This window comes from Vombatus ursinus, unplaced genomic scaffold (assembly GCF_900497805.2).
Source record: "Vombatus ursinus unplaced genomic scaffold, bare-nosed wombat genome assembly UNPS02009173.1, whole genome shotgun sequence".
Taxonomy (NCBI): Eukaryota; Metazoa; Chordata; class Mammalia; order Diprotodontia; family Vombatidae; genus Vombatus; species Vombatus ursinus.
In genome coordinates, this window is record NW_020948951.1 from 7,658,468 (window position 1) to 7,670,137 (window position 11,670).

An 11,670-nucleotide genomic window follows, 5' to 3' on the forward strand; every position below is an offset into this window, starting at 1 on the left:
CTTTCTTTCTTTCTTTCTTTCTTTCTTTCTTTCTTTCTTTCTTTCTTCAGAGGCAGAGGGCAGAGACAGGCCCAAAGTGAAAAAATTTTACACAGGAGGAAACAGGCCCAGAGAGAGAAAGTGATTTATCTAAAGACATACTGTTAAATAGTAGAATCAGGAATAGGACCCAGGCCTCTGGTCTCCCAGTTCAGTGACCTTTCCACAACGCAATTATTTCTTAATACAAAACAGCTAAATTTTCAACATTTTGACAAATGTAACCATTATAAATGAGGGAACATGCTAAGAGTAGTTGAATGACTTTCTGAGGTCATATTTAGTGCCAGGGCTAAGATTTGAATCCCAGGTTTTCTGATTCTAATGTAGTTTGTAAACCTTAAATGAATGTCAGCTACTATTACTCCTAATAGACTGATAGAACTAGAGAACCTTTTTAGAATATATAATGTCAGAACTGGAAAGTAGCTTAGGTCATTTAGACCAAACCTCTCTTTTTACAGAGGAGGACACAGGCTTAGAGACAGAAAGTTTGTTCAAAGTAGAACCCAGTTCTCTGGTCTTTTAGTCTAGTGCCCTTTCCAAGATTTGTTTGTATACAAAATAGCCATATTTTCACCATCAAAAATAATGTGATTATATTATAATTGCTTGTTAGAATCACCCATCTACATTACGGCCCTTGGAAAATTCGGTGTTCTTGCTTAAGACCGTTCCTCAAAACAAAACAAAGCAATACAAACATTCCTCCCCGCTTCCTCTCCCCCTCACCACCTTTTTCGATTGTCGCCTTGTTATACTGTTGCGAGGTTTTCCTTTAGGTGACTCGGATGAGACTGGATATGAATTGATACCATAATGTAATAAATTTTGAAGGTTTAAGTACCTAAATTGGTACAGTTCATTGACTCAGAGATTTGGATGGATTCCTTCCATCTAGATCAGTACCAAACTAGGCCCTCTCTAGAACTGAAGGAAGTTTTGGATCTTGTGGCATGATGTATACGGGGAATAATTTCAGGGATTATAATATTGACTTATCTCTAAACAAGTATTTACTGATGCGTAGTGTGCAGGCATCTGTGAAAGATACATCAATGAATGACATGGATGTGGGGCCTGCCCTCTGGAGCTTCCATTCTAGTTAGGAAGGTAAGACAGAAGAGCATGAAAAGAGCACTCATCATACTAGATTGTTTATAGGGAGTGCCAAATGAGTAATGTGGACTCATTTTCTACGAGAATTCAGAGGAGAGAGATGAGACATTGCTGGGCTGGGATGGCCAAAGTAGATTTCATCATTGGCTGACCTTGTATATTGGATGGTATTTAGAGTTGGTGGTGCTGCACTAGGCAGTGTGATTAAAGACAGGGTCCTGGAAGGAATCGTAGATTTAGAGCTGGAAGGGACCAGTGCCCTAATTTTATGGATGAAGAAACAGGCTCAGTGAGATTGTTGCTTGCCCAAGGTCACAGAAGTATTAGGTGCTATTTATGTTATGATGTTCAGGAAACAGTGAGGGAATCAGGGTGGCTGAACTGGGGAGTTGCTAATGATGATGCTGGAGGGGTATGTTTGGGTGAGCTCACAGAAATCCTAACTTTTCAGTTTGACTCACTTTGTTTCAAGTGCTGAAACTATAGGATTGACTGGTGGGACATCCCTCCCTCTCAGGTCTCTTTTCTCAGGTCTGTGGAGGTTGATTACCGAACACAACCACCAAGTGGCGGCCTTGAGTTGCATACATTTGCTACTCCAGAGTTTGTAGAATTGGACATAGGCATCTCGTTGGTATATTCCAGCTGGGAGGCCCTTTAAAGATCATCTGGTCCAATCCCTCCATTTGATAGAGGAGGAAACAGGCCCCAAAGTGTTGGGAGGCTCAGACATGAGAGCATTTTGGAAAGTACAAAGCACTATACATATATGTGAGTGGTTACAAATTCCAACCTCAAGGTCCTGCGGAAAATCGGGGTGGTGTGGTTTAACATATGCCTTCTTCCCCCTCCATACCCAGCCAGGGAGTACCCCAGGATGAAATATGGAAGAGAGTAGGAGCATCCACCTTTGGAATGTCTCCATTTTTGAATTGTGGGATCATAGATTTAGAGCTGAATCTCAGAGTTTAGCTCCCCTCTTTAGTTCAGCCCCCCTCTTTTTACCATAAGGAACTGAGGCTCAGAGAATGACTTGCCTAAGATCGCACAGGTAGAGTTGAGATTCAGTCTCAGGTCTTGTGATTCCATCTTCCTACTGTATCACACCGCCTCTCTGGAACTCGGTCTGAGACCCATGGAGAGAGGGGTCAGCTCAAAGCCCTGGCTTTGAGGAGGTGACCCCTGGTCTAGCCCAGACCATCCACCTGGGGGGCAGCCGCACTGGGATCTCCACCTCCTTGGTGATGGACCAGGCTGCTGCAGTGGGACTGAGCACTTTCACTTGCTATACTGAAGATAGCCTCATCTACCCAGATAGCAGAAGGGGAGGACCACCCCTCTAGCATCTCCTTGACAAGCCCCAAATCACTGCTCTAGTATTATGGTACCTCCTATAATAATTTTTCATTTTTGCAGAGCCAGGTTTACCTTCCCACCTCTTTCCCATTTGCCTGAAAGCTAAAAGTGAGTTTGCTTTCCTTGAGCGCACCCCAGCTGATAGCGGCAGGAGCTGGCCAGCATTTTAAAGAGAGGTATACTGGATGGGGATTGGTCATGTACTTTGTAGACCCCCTGAATACTGATGTTTCTCTCCTTCAATTTCCATGCAAATCCAACAAGACAGAATTGCAGAGAATGTTGTATATTTGGGCAGCGGGAGTAAGATCTGATTTTTCACTGGGCTTCCACTGCCTTGTTACTTTTCAGGCATTTTCACAAAGTTTGTGTTGCCTTTTTCCTTGGACTGTCAGTCAATCAGGGAGGCAGTTCTGTAGTGGAAAGAGCAGACCTGGGAGACCTGTGTTGTGCCACAAATTCACTGTGTTGACTTGGGTGAAATACTTTCCCTCAGTGGTTTCACTTTCTTCCTCTGTAAAATTTTGGGGTGTGGATTAAGGTCCCTTTTCAACTGTGAAAGCCTAGGACTCCAAACCTTTGTAGAGAGGGCTGCACAGAGGTCCAAGTCCCTGTCTCTTCCCCTTGTGGGGCAGAGGTCAGGGTAGTTGTCTCCTCAGGCATGCAATGCTGGGAGGGAAATAATTCGAGGAGGGTTAAACTGACAGCTGCTTCAGTTTTGCCCAAAGTTGGGCAGGAAAGCTTGGGTCACCAGGTGGTACTATTAATAACTCTGGGTAAGCCTGTTCCCGGGCTGGCTGGCAGCTTCCATAAAGCCTGAGCCGAGGACCCAGAAAGTCTTCTTCAGCCCCTGAGACCTTTAAATCCCATGTTGTGAGACAAAAAAGAAAAGTAAGTACCAGAACCAATCTTCCCCTGCCCCCCCTCCCTCAAGGTGTAAAAAACAGTTGGAAGAAGAAAAGTGGAGAAACAAGATACACCATTAAAGGACCCTTGGACACACAGATCCTTAATGGTATTAAAATGTCCTGGGGCAGCTCAGTGCAGGGCAGTGAGCCCCTATGACCTCCCACCAGTGCCGTTTGATAAGGGGGGTGAAAAAGGGGAAAAGGGAGGAAATTGAAAGAGGGGGATCAAGACATTTTCCCCACTGTCTTAATCATCTGGAGCTGCTCAGATGATCTTGTGCATGCCTAGTTTATGTGAAGACCCTTTTGCTGTTCCCCGGTGTTGGCCTGACCACTGACTGTTCCCCTGGGGGAGGATTAAGATCATTGCTTTTCATGGTAGCAAATGGTGGGGGCTGAGGAGGTCAGGAATATGGTCCTGTCCCAGGTTCCTCAACCCCTGAGCCTGTCAGCCCTTCTCCTTAGGGCACCATTTCCAGTTGGTCCCATCGTGGGGAGGGGTGGAAGCTGTTGTCAGTTGGTCCCTTTTTTGGGGGGTGGCTATGTTACTTTGGGGAGGTAGTAATTAAAGTGAAATCCTGTGGTAGATTTAAGAGCAGAACCAGGCAGTCGAGTTACTGGTGCGAGACTCCAAATCTGATGGCTTTGGGAGCCTGAGAAATCCCCCCATTTCCTTCTGCCTACTTGTAGGAGAATGGCCCCTCTTTGTCATGAAGCAGGGTCTGTTTGGCTAGTCACTAGATGATTTACTTTGGGTTTCTGGGTATCATGGGTATCATCGTGTAGTGGAAAAAGAATCGTATTTGGAATCAATGGACCTAGATTTGCATCCAGACTTTCCTACTTGCTACACCTGTGACTCTGGAAGGGTCCCTTCCTCTCTCTGGGACTTAATTTCCTCATCTTTAAAATGGGAGACTGGCCAGCTTTAAGGTCCACTCCACCTCCAAATCCTGAGAAATCTGGGTAGTATGATAGCAATAAGAGATGGATGAGAACTTTTTGGGGCAGGGGTAGGATAAATCGAGAATAGCTCTATCCTATGAACAGGAAGGTAGGTCCCTTAGGGACGATGTGGACACCTTGCTTTTCTTCTGGTATGAGTGAACATGTTCATTGATTTTCACACGCTTAATAGCTATACTTCCCTCCCTGCCCTGATCCTCTTTCCAGTTAAGAGCAGCCAGGTGGTGCCTGATGATTGGGCTGCCTTTCTGGGTAGGGAGAGAGAGAAGGAATCACTGTGGCCCTTGGGTGGGGGCTGGGGGATTTGGGTGTCACCTTCCTCAGAGTAAATGCTGATGATGGGGAAATGGATTGAGAGGAGCTTGACATGTATAGCAGCTGGTCTGCAGAGGATGAGTATGGAAATGAGAAGGTGGAAAGGGGAATAAGATGAACAGATGTGTATTTATGTGGGTCGATATTGGAAAATTTTTCCTCTCTTTTCCTATACCCAGTAACTTTCCCAAGAGTTGGATTAGGCCTAGAAAAAGAAGACAAGATGGTATCTTGGGTGGGGTTCATGAAAAAGAGCCTGGAGGGTCTCTTTTGGTTTAATAAAACAATTATATTTATATAGTATCCCAAAGCACCTTCCCATTTATTCTTCCATTTAGTCTTTTTTTTCCAATGAGGCAATTTGGGTTAGGTGACTTGCCCAGAGTCACACAGCTAGTAAGTGTTATGTGTCTGAGGTCAGACTTGAACTCAGGTCCTCCTGACTCCAGGACTGGTGCTCTATCCACTGTGCAACCTAGTTGCCCCTGGCCATTTAGTCTTCATACCACTCCTGTGCAATTGTGGGGTAAGGTAATATTATTCCCATTTAAGAAATAGATAAACTAGTCTGTAGGGGAAAAGTAACTTTACTCAAGGGCAGACAGGGAGTTAGGGGCAAAGTCAGAATTAGGGCTTGGGTCTCTTGGGTCTCCAGTCTCCCAGACCAACACTCCTCTCCCTTATTTCACACTTTGAGGAGCCTCCGGCCTCTCACGTCTTTTTCCAGACCTTGCTCCAGTTGGAGCAATTCAGAAATCAAAGGTGACTGGGGTCTTGAGATTGCTTTCCTCCAAAAGGAGAAGGGAATGACTGAGATCAAGATGATAAAAGTGAGAGCCTCTCTTTCCCCAAACCGTGTGGGGGAAACCCCATTAACTCCCTAACACACCAGAACTTTGGGCCCATTTCAGAACCAGGGAGGGAAGCAGGGGCCACTCTTGGGGCTTGAGAGCCGAGGGAAGGAGATGGTTAAATGTTCTTTAGCCCCAGAGCCTAGCCTCTTTGCCTGCCAAATGCCTGGAGTTGGTGATGACTTGGCATGGGAAGGTGTCAGCCACAGGATGTCACATTTTGCAGGACAAGCCATGTGCCTCTTGGGGAGGAGGTCATGAGACATCCAGAAATCTCCTCTGGGTTCACCTTTCCATTCTCTGCCTTTCCCATCTTGTCCTTTTTTGCAATCATTTACTCAGCCAATAAACCACTTATAGGTACTGAGTCCCTTCTATGTGATAGGCACTCAGATACTATGACTGAGACCTATGGAGCAGCAATGAAATGGTGCAAGGGGGAATGGGGTTACATCTTCTTCATTCTCCTTTTCACCTTTTACCTATCATGGTGCTCTGTACACAGTAGGGGCTTAGTAAATTTTATCTGAATGAATGAATGAATGGTATGCTCTCTAAGAACTAGAAGAATTCAGGCTGAGAAATAATTGTGGCCCAAAGGAGCCAGGGAAAGAAGTAGCAGGACTTACTATTATAAGCTTTTAGAGCTGGAAAGATCTCTAGATCATAGTCAAAAGAATGCCAGAGCTGTAAGGGATCTTAGAGAAAGTCTGGCACAACTCTTTCATTTTTTTTTTTAGGCAATCAGGGTTAAGTGCCTTGCCCAGGATCACACAGTAAGTGTCTGAGGTTGTATTTGAACTCAGGTCCTCCTGACAACAGGACTGGTGCTCTATCCACTGCACCACCTAGCTGTCCCGCTTTAAAAATTTTTAATCAATATCTTTTGTTTTTATACCACTTCAGTTTCTTTCACTATCCCTTCCAATCCCTCCTCCCCTCTCTCAATAGCCATTCTGGTGCTCCTTGTCCCCCCCACCTCCACCCCTTGCCAGAGGGCTTCAAGCATATGAGGAGAGAGAGCTAAGATGTGGAGATATGAATTGGGATAGGAAAAGATTTTGACAAGTAGAAATGGTAGGCTGGCACTAATAAAATGAAATCCAGCAGGATTGAGTACAAAAGTCTTACACTTGGCCACATAAAAAGCTCACTGAATAAGGACACGTTCACCAGCTAGTGGTATAGTGGAGAGAGCACTGGACCTGGAGTCAGGAAAGCCCAAGTTCAAATCTCGTCCTCAAGACACCTAGCTTTGTGACCCCGGGCAAGCCACTTCACCTCTGTCTGCCTTAGTTTCTTCTTCTGTAAATGGGGATAAGAATAGAGGTTATTGTGAGGATCAAATGAGATAATATTTGTAAAGTGCTTTTTAAACCACATCACTATACACATATAGTTATTATTATTGTTTTTATTATTGGAATTCAAATGCAAGCCTCTCCTGACTCTAAATCCAATACACCTTCTGATAGATGCACTTTGCTACAGCTCCCCTAAGGAAGTATAGTGTTCAGAAAGAGGTAGGCCATAGTTCTGCTGTTCTTTGCCCTGGTCAAATCATGGCTGGACTGTTAGATCTACTTTGAGGGGCTGCATTTTAAGAAGGATGTTGACGATGAATGAATGAATGGAAAGGCATTTATTAAGTATTTACTACGTACTAGACATTGTGCTAAGCACTGGGGAGACAAAGGTTAAAAAAGAAACCTTCCCTGACATTAAGGGGAATCAATCAATTTGTATTTAGCACTTATTATATGCCAGACACATGCGAAAGCCTAAGGATACAGAGAAAGGCAGAAATGCAGTCCTTGCCTGTATGGAGCTCACACTCTAGTGGGAGAGACAACATACAAACGATTATGTACATACAAAATCTGTCCATCCATCTATCCATCTGGCTGCCCACTGATCCATCTTTTTGTTTGTCTGCCCACCCATCTGCCTGCCTGCCCGTCTATCTGTCTGTCTGTCTATCTGTGCATCTATGTCTGGGATTAAGAAGACCTGAGTTCAAATATGGCCTCAGACATTTACTAGCTGTGTGACTCTGGGCAAATCACTTATCCTCTGATGCCTCAGTTTCTTCCACTATAAAATGGGCATAATAATAGCATCTATTTCACAGGATCAAACAGATAAAAAGTGCTTAGCACAGTGTTAGTAGGTACTTAATAAATGCTTCTTCACTCATTCATTCATTCATTCACGTAGTGTAAATGGGAAACAATTTCAGAGGGCAGCATGGGGGGGTAGGGGGTAGGGGGGTAAGGACAGAAGGAGGCATGACACCTGGAAAGGCCTCTAGCAGAGGGAAAGGTGACCAGAGAGGGCAGTTTTGATTTGGAGAGGTGGAAGGGAAGATGGTGATAGGAGGTGGGCAGCAGGCACATAGTGAGATGGTCTGGGTATATGGCTACATGGTTGGATAGGATGTGGAGCTGGAGCGTGGTCTGGAATTTAGGGCCAGTTAATAGATACAGTGGACTAATTAGATGAGTTTGCACATAGTCACCAATCAACTGAGTTGGGCCCTAGGGTGGGAGCTCAAAGATGAGTGAATTGACTTCCCCGGACTGGGGCATGACTTCAGTAAGATGTAGGCATGGAGATCCAGGTCTCAGGTCTAGTGTGGAAGGTGCTGGTCTGGGCAGAGAGGAGCAGATGTCCAGAGGACGTGACTAGGATGGTAGAGGGCCTTGAGATCATGCCAGTATAAGGGCTTTTTGGAGGAACTGGGGATGTTTGACTTGATGATAGAGAAGATGTATGGGGTGGGGCGGTGAGGAAGACATGATTACATTCTCCAAGTGTCTGAAGGGCTGGCGTGCAGCAAGAGGGATTAAACTTGTTCTACTTGGCTTCGGGAGGAAGAATGTGGAGCGACGGGCAGAGGTTTCTGCTCTCTGTAAGGAGAAACTTCTTAACAAGCAGACCTACCTACAGTGTCATGCACTGCTTCTGAAGGTGGTGAGCTCCCTGTCCCTGAAGGCGGGATGACCACTCATTTGTTAGAGGTGTTGTAGGAAAGATGGGGGGGGGGCTGGACTCGATCTTCTCTGAGGTTCCTTCAGGTTTGGAGCTGGAAGACACCTTGGAATGTGTAGGTCCCACTTCCTGTTTTTACAGATAGAGAAACTGAGGCCCCCAAAGAGGAGGCAGTTTGCCCAAGTTCATATAGGTAGTAAGTGGTAGAATACGGATTGTGTCTCAGGTTCTCTAACTCCAAACTCAGTTGTCCAAGATTTTACAGTCCCCACTTCCCTTAAAGGTGGATAAACTGGGGAAACATTAGATATATTGAACCAGACAGTCATGTAGAAATCTCATGAAGAGGGATTTCATTCATCGATTCATTCCATTCATGCTTGCACATGGCTTCAGGATTCTATAAGGGAGGTGCACGTATGGTTGACAATGAATTGGCACAGGGTTAGAGCTAGCAGGGTTAGCCTGCCTGAGAATAGAAAATTAGCTCATTGATGAATGTGGGTGATTGCAAAGCTTTCAAGGCATGGCCCTTTTTCGTTCATTAATTGAATCATAGGGAAGATGATCAGAGACAGATGGGCAGAGTTTCAGGGGGAAGAGGCTTCTGTATGGGCTAAGACAGATAATGGGCAGGGGATGAGATCATTTGGGGCCTTCAGATTATTCTAGGAAATGATCTTACTATGGTTACGTCCCCCCTTTATTATCAGGCAGCATGACCTGTTGGAAATGGCAGTCATTTAGAAGACCTGCCTTCAAGTGCTGGCTCCAGCTCTCATAAGCCTCTCTAAGCCTCAGTTTGTTCATCTGTAAAGTGGGGACAATAATACTTGAACTAACTACTTTGCAGGGTTATTAGAGGATTAAGTGAGTTGGAGTAGAGAAAGTACTGAGTCTGAAGTTTGAAGACTGGGTTTGCATCCTGGCTCTCCCACTTACTAGTCATCTGTCTTCAGGCAAAGTGTTTAACCACTCTCGGCCTCTCTTTCCTTGGCTATAAGACAGAAATATTTTTTGCCTTCCCAGACCTCCCTGGGCCCATATTAAAAGTGCTGTAAACCTTTAATTGCTATAGGAATACGAATTATTGTAACAATTGTTATTTAATGCCATCATATCCCATCAACCTTGGAGGAGCAGAACTGAATATCATTTAACTGATAATTAAACCAAGGATCAGGGAGGATCATGCTTTCTCCAGGGTCACTTGGACACAATAGTCAGTCTGATTTCATTTATTTGAGAAGCATTTATTAAGCAACTATTATGTGCAGAACATCTTGCAATCAGGTCCTTGTATCAGTTGGTTTGCCCCAAACTTGGGGGGTTGAGCATGTTCCTTTTGGGAGTGTGTGTGTGTAGTGAGGGGTGGGAAGTGAGTCCTAACTTTTCCCTATTGGTTTTTTGGCATTATTGGTATTGGCCCTGTCTTTGTCCCCGTCACTCCCTGACCTCCCTGTCTCTGTTCTGTTCTATTCCTGGGTCTAGAGGTGGCTTAGCTTTACATTTCTCCGTGCCTTGGGGAAAAGGACGGTCTCTGGAAAAGGCAGAGTCAGGAGAGGGGAGGTGGGCCTTCCTGGACACATCTGACTAGTTCAGGCTGGGTCAGATGACCTCTCCCCAGCTGGCCAGTGAAATTTCTCTGGTGCTGGGGTGGTGGGCACAGCTGTTAGGGGCAGGAACTTTCCAGAATTTATGTTACTGGAGAGTGGAGCTAGGGACAAGGAGAAAGTGGAATTTAACTCTTCCCCCTTCCCCTACCAGTTCCAGGGAATTTGTATCTGAACCCCTGGGATTGGGATCACTTGGGACCATCATTCAATTTCTAGTTTGAGCTCATATGAATTCCTTTCATGTAGTTTAATCTCTGTCCAAATGACCCTTTCCCACATCTATACCTCTAAAAGCTCAGCCTCAGAATATCTCCCCCTCTATCTCTGTCTACCTCTTGACATCATTTCTCATCTTTCTCTTTATTTATTTACTCATTCATTTATCTTTAACATTTATTTAACATTTTTAAGTTCCAAGTTCTCACCCTCCCTCTAGCCTTTTCACCTACCCATTGAGAGGGCAAGAATTATGATATCAATTATATATGTGAAGTCACGCAAATAATTTCCATGTTATACTTATTGCAAAAAAAAGCAAGAAAAATAAAGCAAGTGAAAAAAATGCTTCAATCTGCACTCAGAGTTCATCACTTTTCTCTCTGGAGGTGGATAGCATTTTTCATCATGGGTCCTTTTTAGTTGTCTTGGATAATTGTATTGATCAGAGTAGCTAAGTCATTCACAGCTGATCATCATACAATATTGCTCTTACTGTGTACAATGTTCTCCTGGTTCTGCTCATTTCACTTTGCATCAGTTCATACACGTCTTCCCAGGTTTTTCTGAAACCACTCACCCTTGTCATTTAGTATAGCACAATAATATTCCACCACAATCATATATCTCAACTTGTTCAGTCATTCTCCAATTGATGGGCATCCCCTCAATTTCCAATTCTTTGCCACCACAAAAAAATTTGTACTATAAATATTTTTGTATATATAGGTACCTTTTTAAAAAAAAATCTCTTTGGGATACAGGCCCAGTGGTATTGATGGGTCAAAGGGTATGTCCAGCTTTATAATTCTTTGGGCAGAGTTCCAAATTGTTCTCCTAAATGGTTGGACCAGTTCAGAACTCTACTAACTGCATTAGTGCCCCTAATTTTCTACACCCCCTCTAGCATTTATCATTTTCCTTTTCTTTCATGTTAGCTATTGAAAATTAGGTTGACTTAGTGACCCATTTTTCTCAGCCCTGTTTGTCAATCAGTGTTGGGTGAGGCTGCATTGGGAAAGGTGACACCGAGCTTTTAGTATTACCTGTTCTTTGTTGCACACCCCTGCCTGTAACTGTGATATTATTCCTACCTGGAAGCTGTCACGTACCTTGCTGCCTTGGGAAGAAACTGAGATGCAAGGGCCCAACCTCTTTTACTGATATCTGAATTGTCTTTCTCTCATTGTGAAAGTTCCCTGTAAAAGCTGGCCCTACCATGAAACCATTGCTGATCTTCAGTGATCAGCTTGTCAACCTGTTGCTACCTTGACGTGCTTATAATAAATCCCT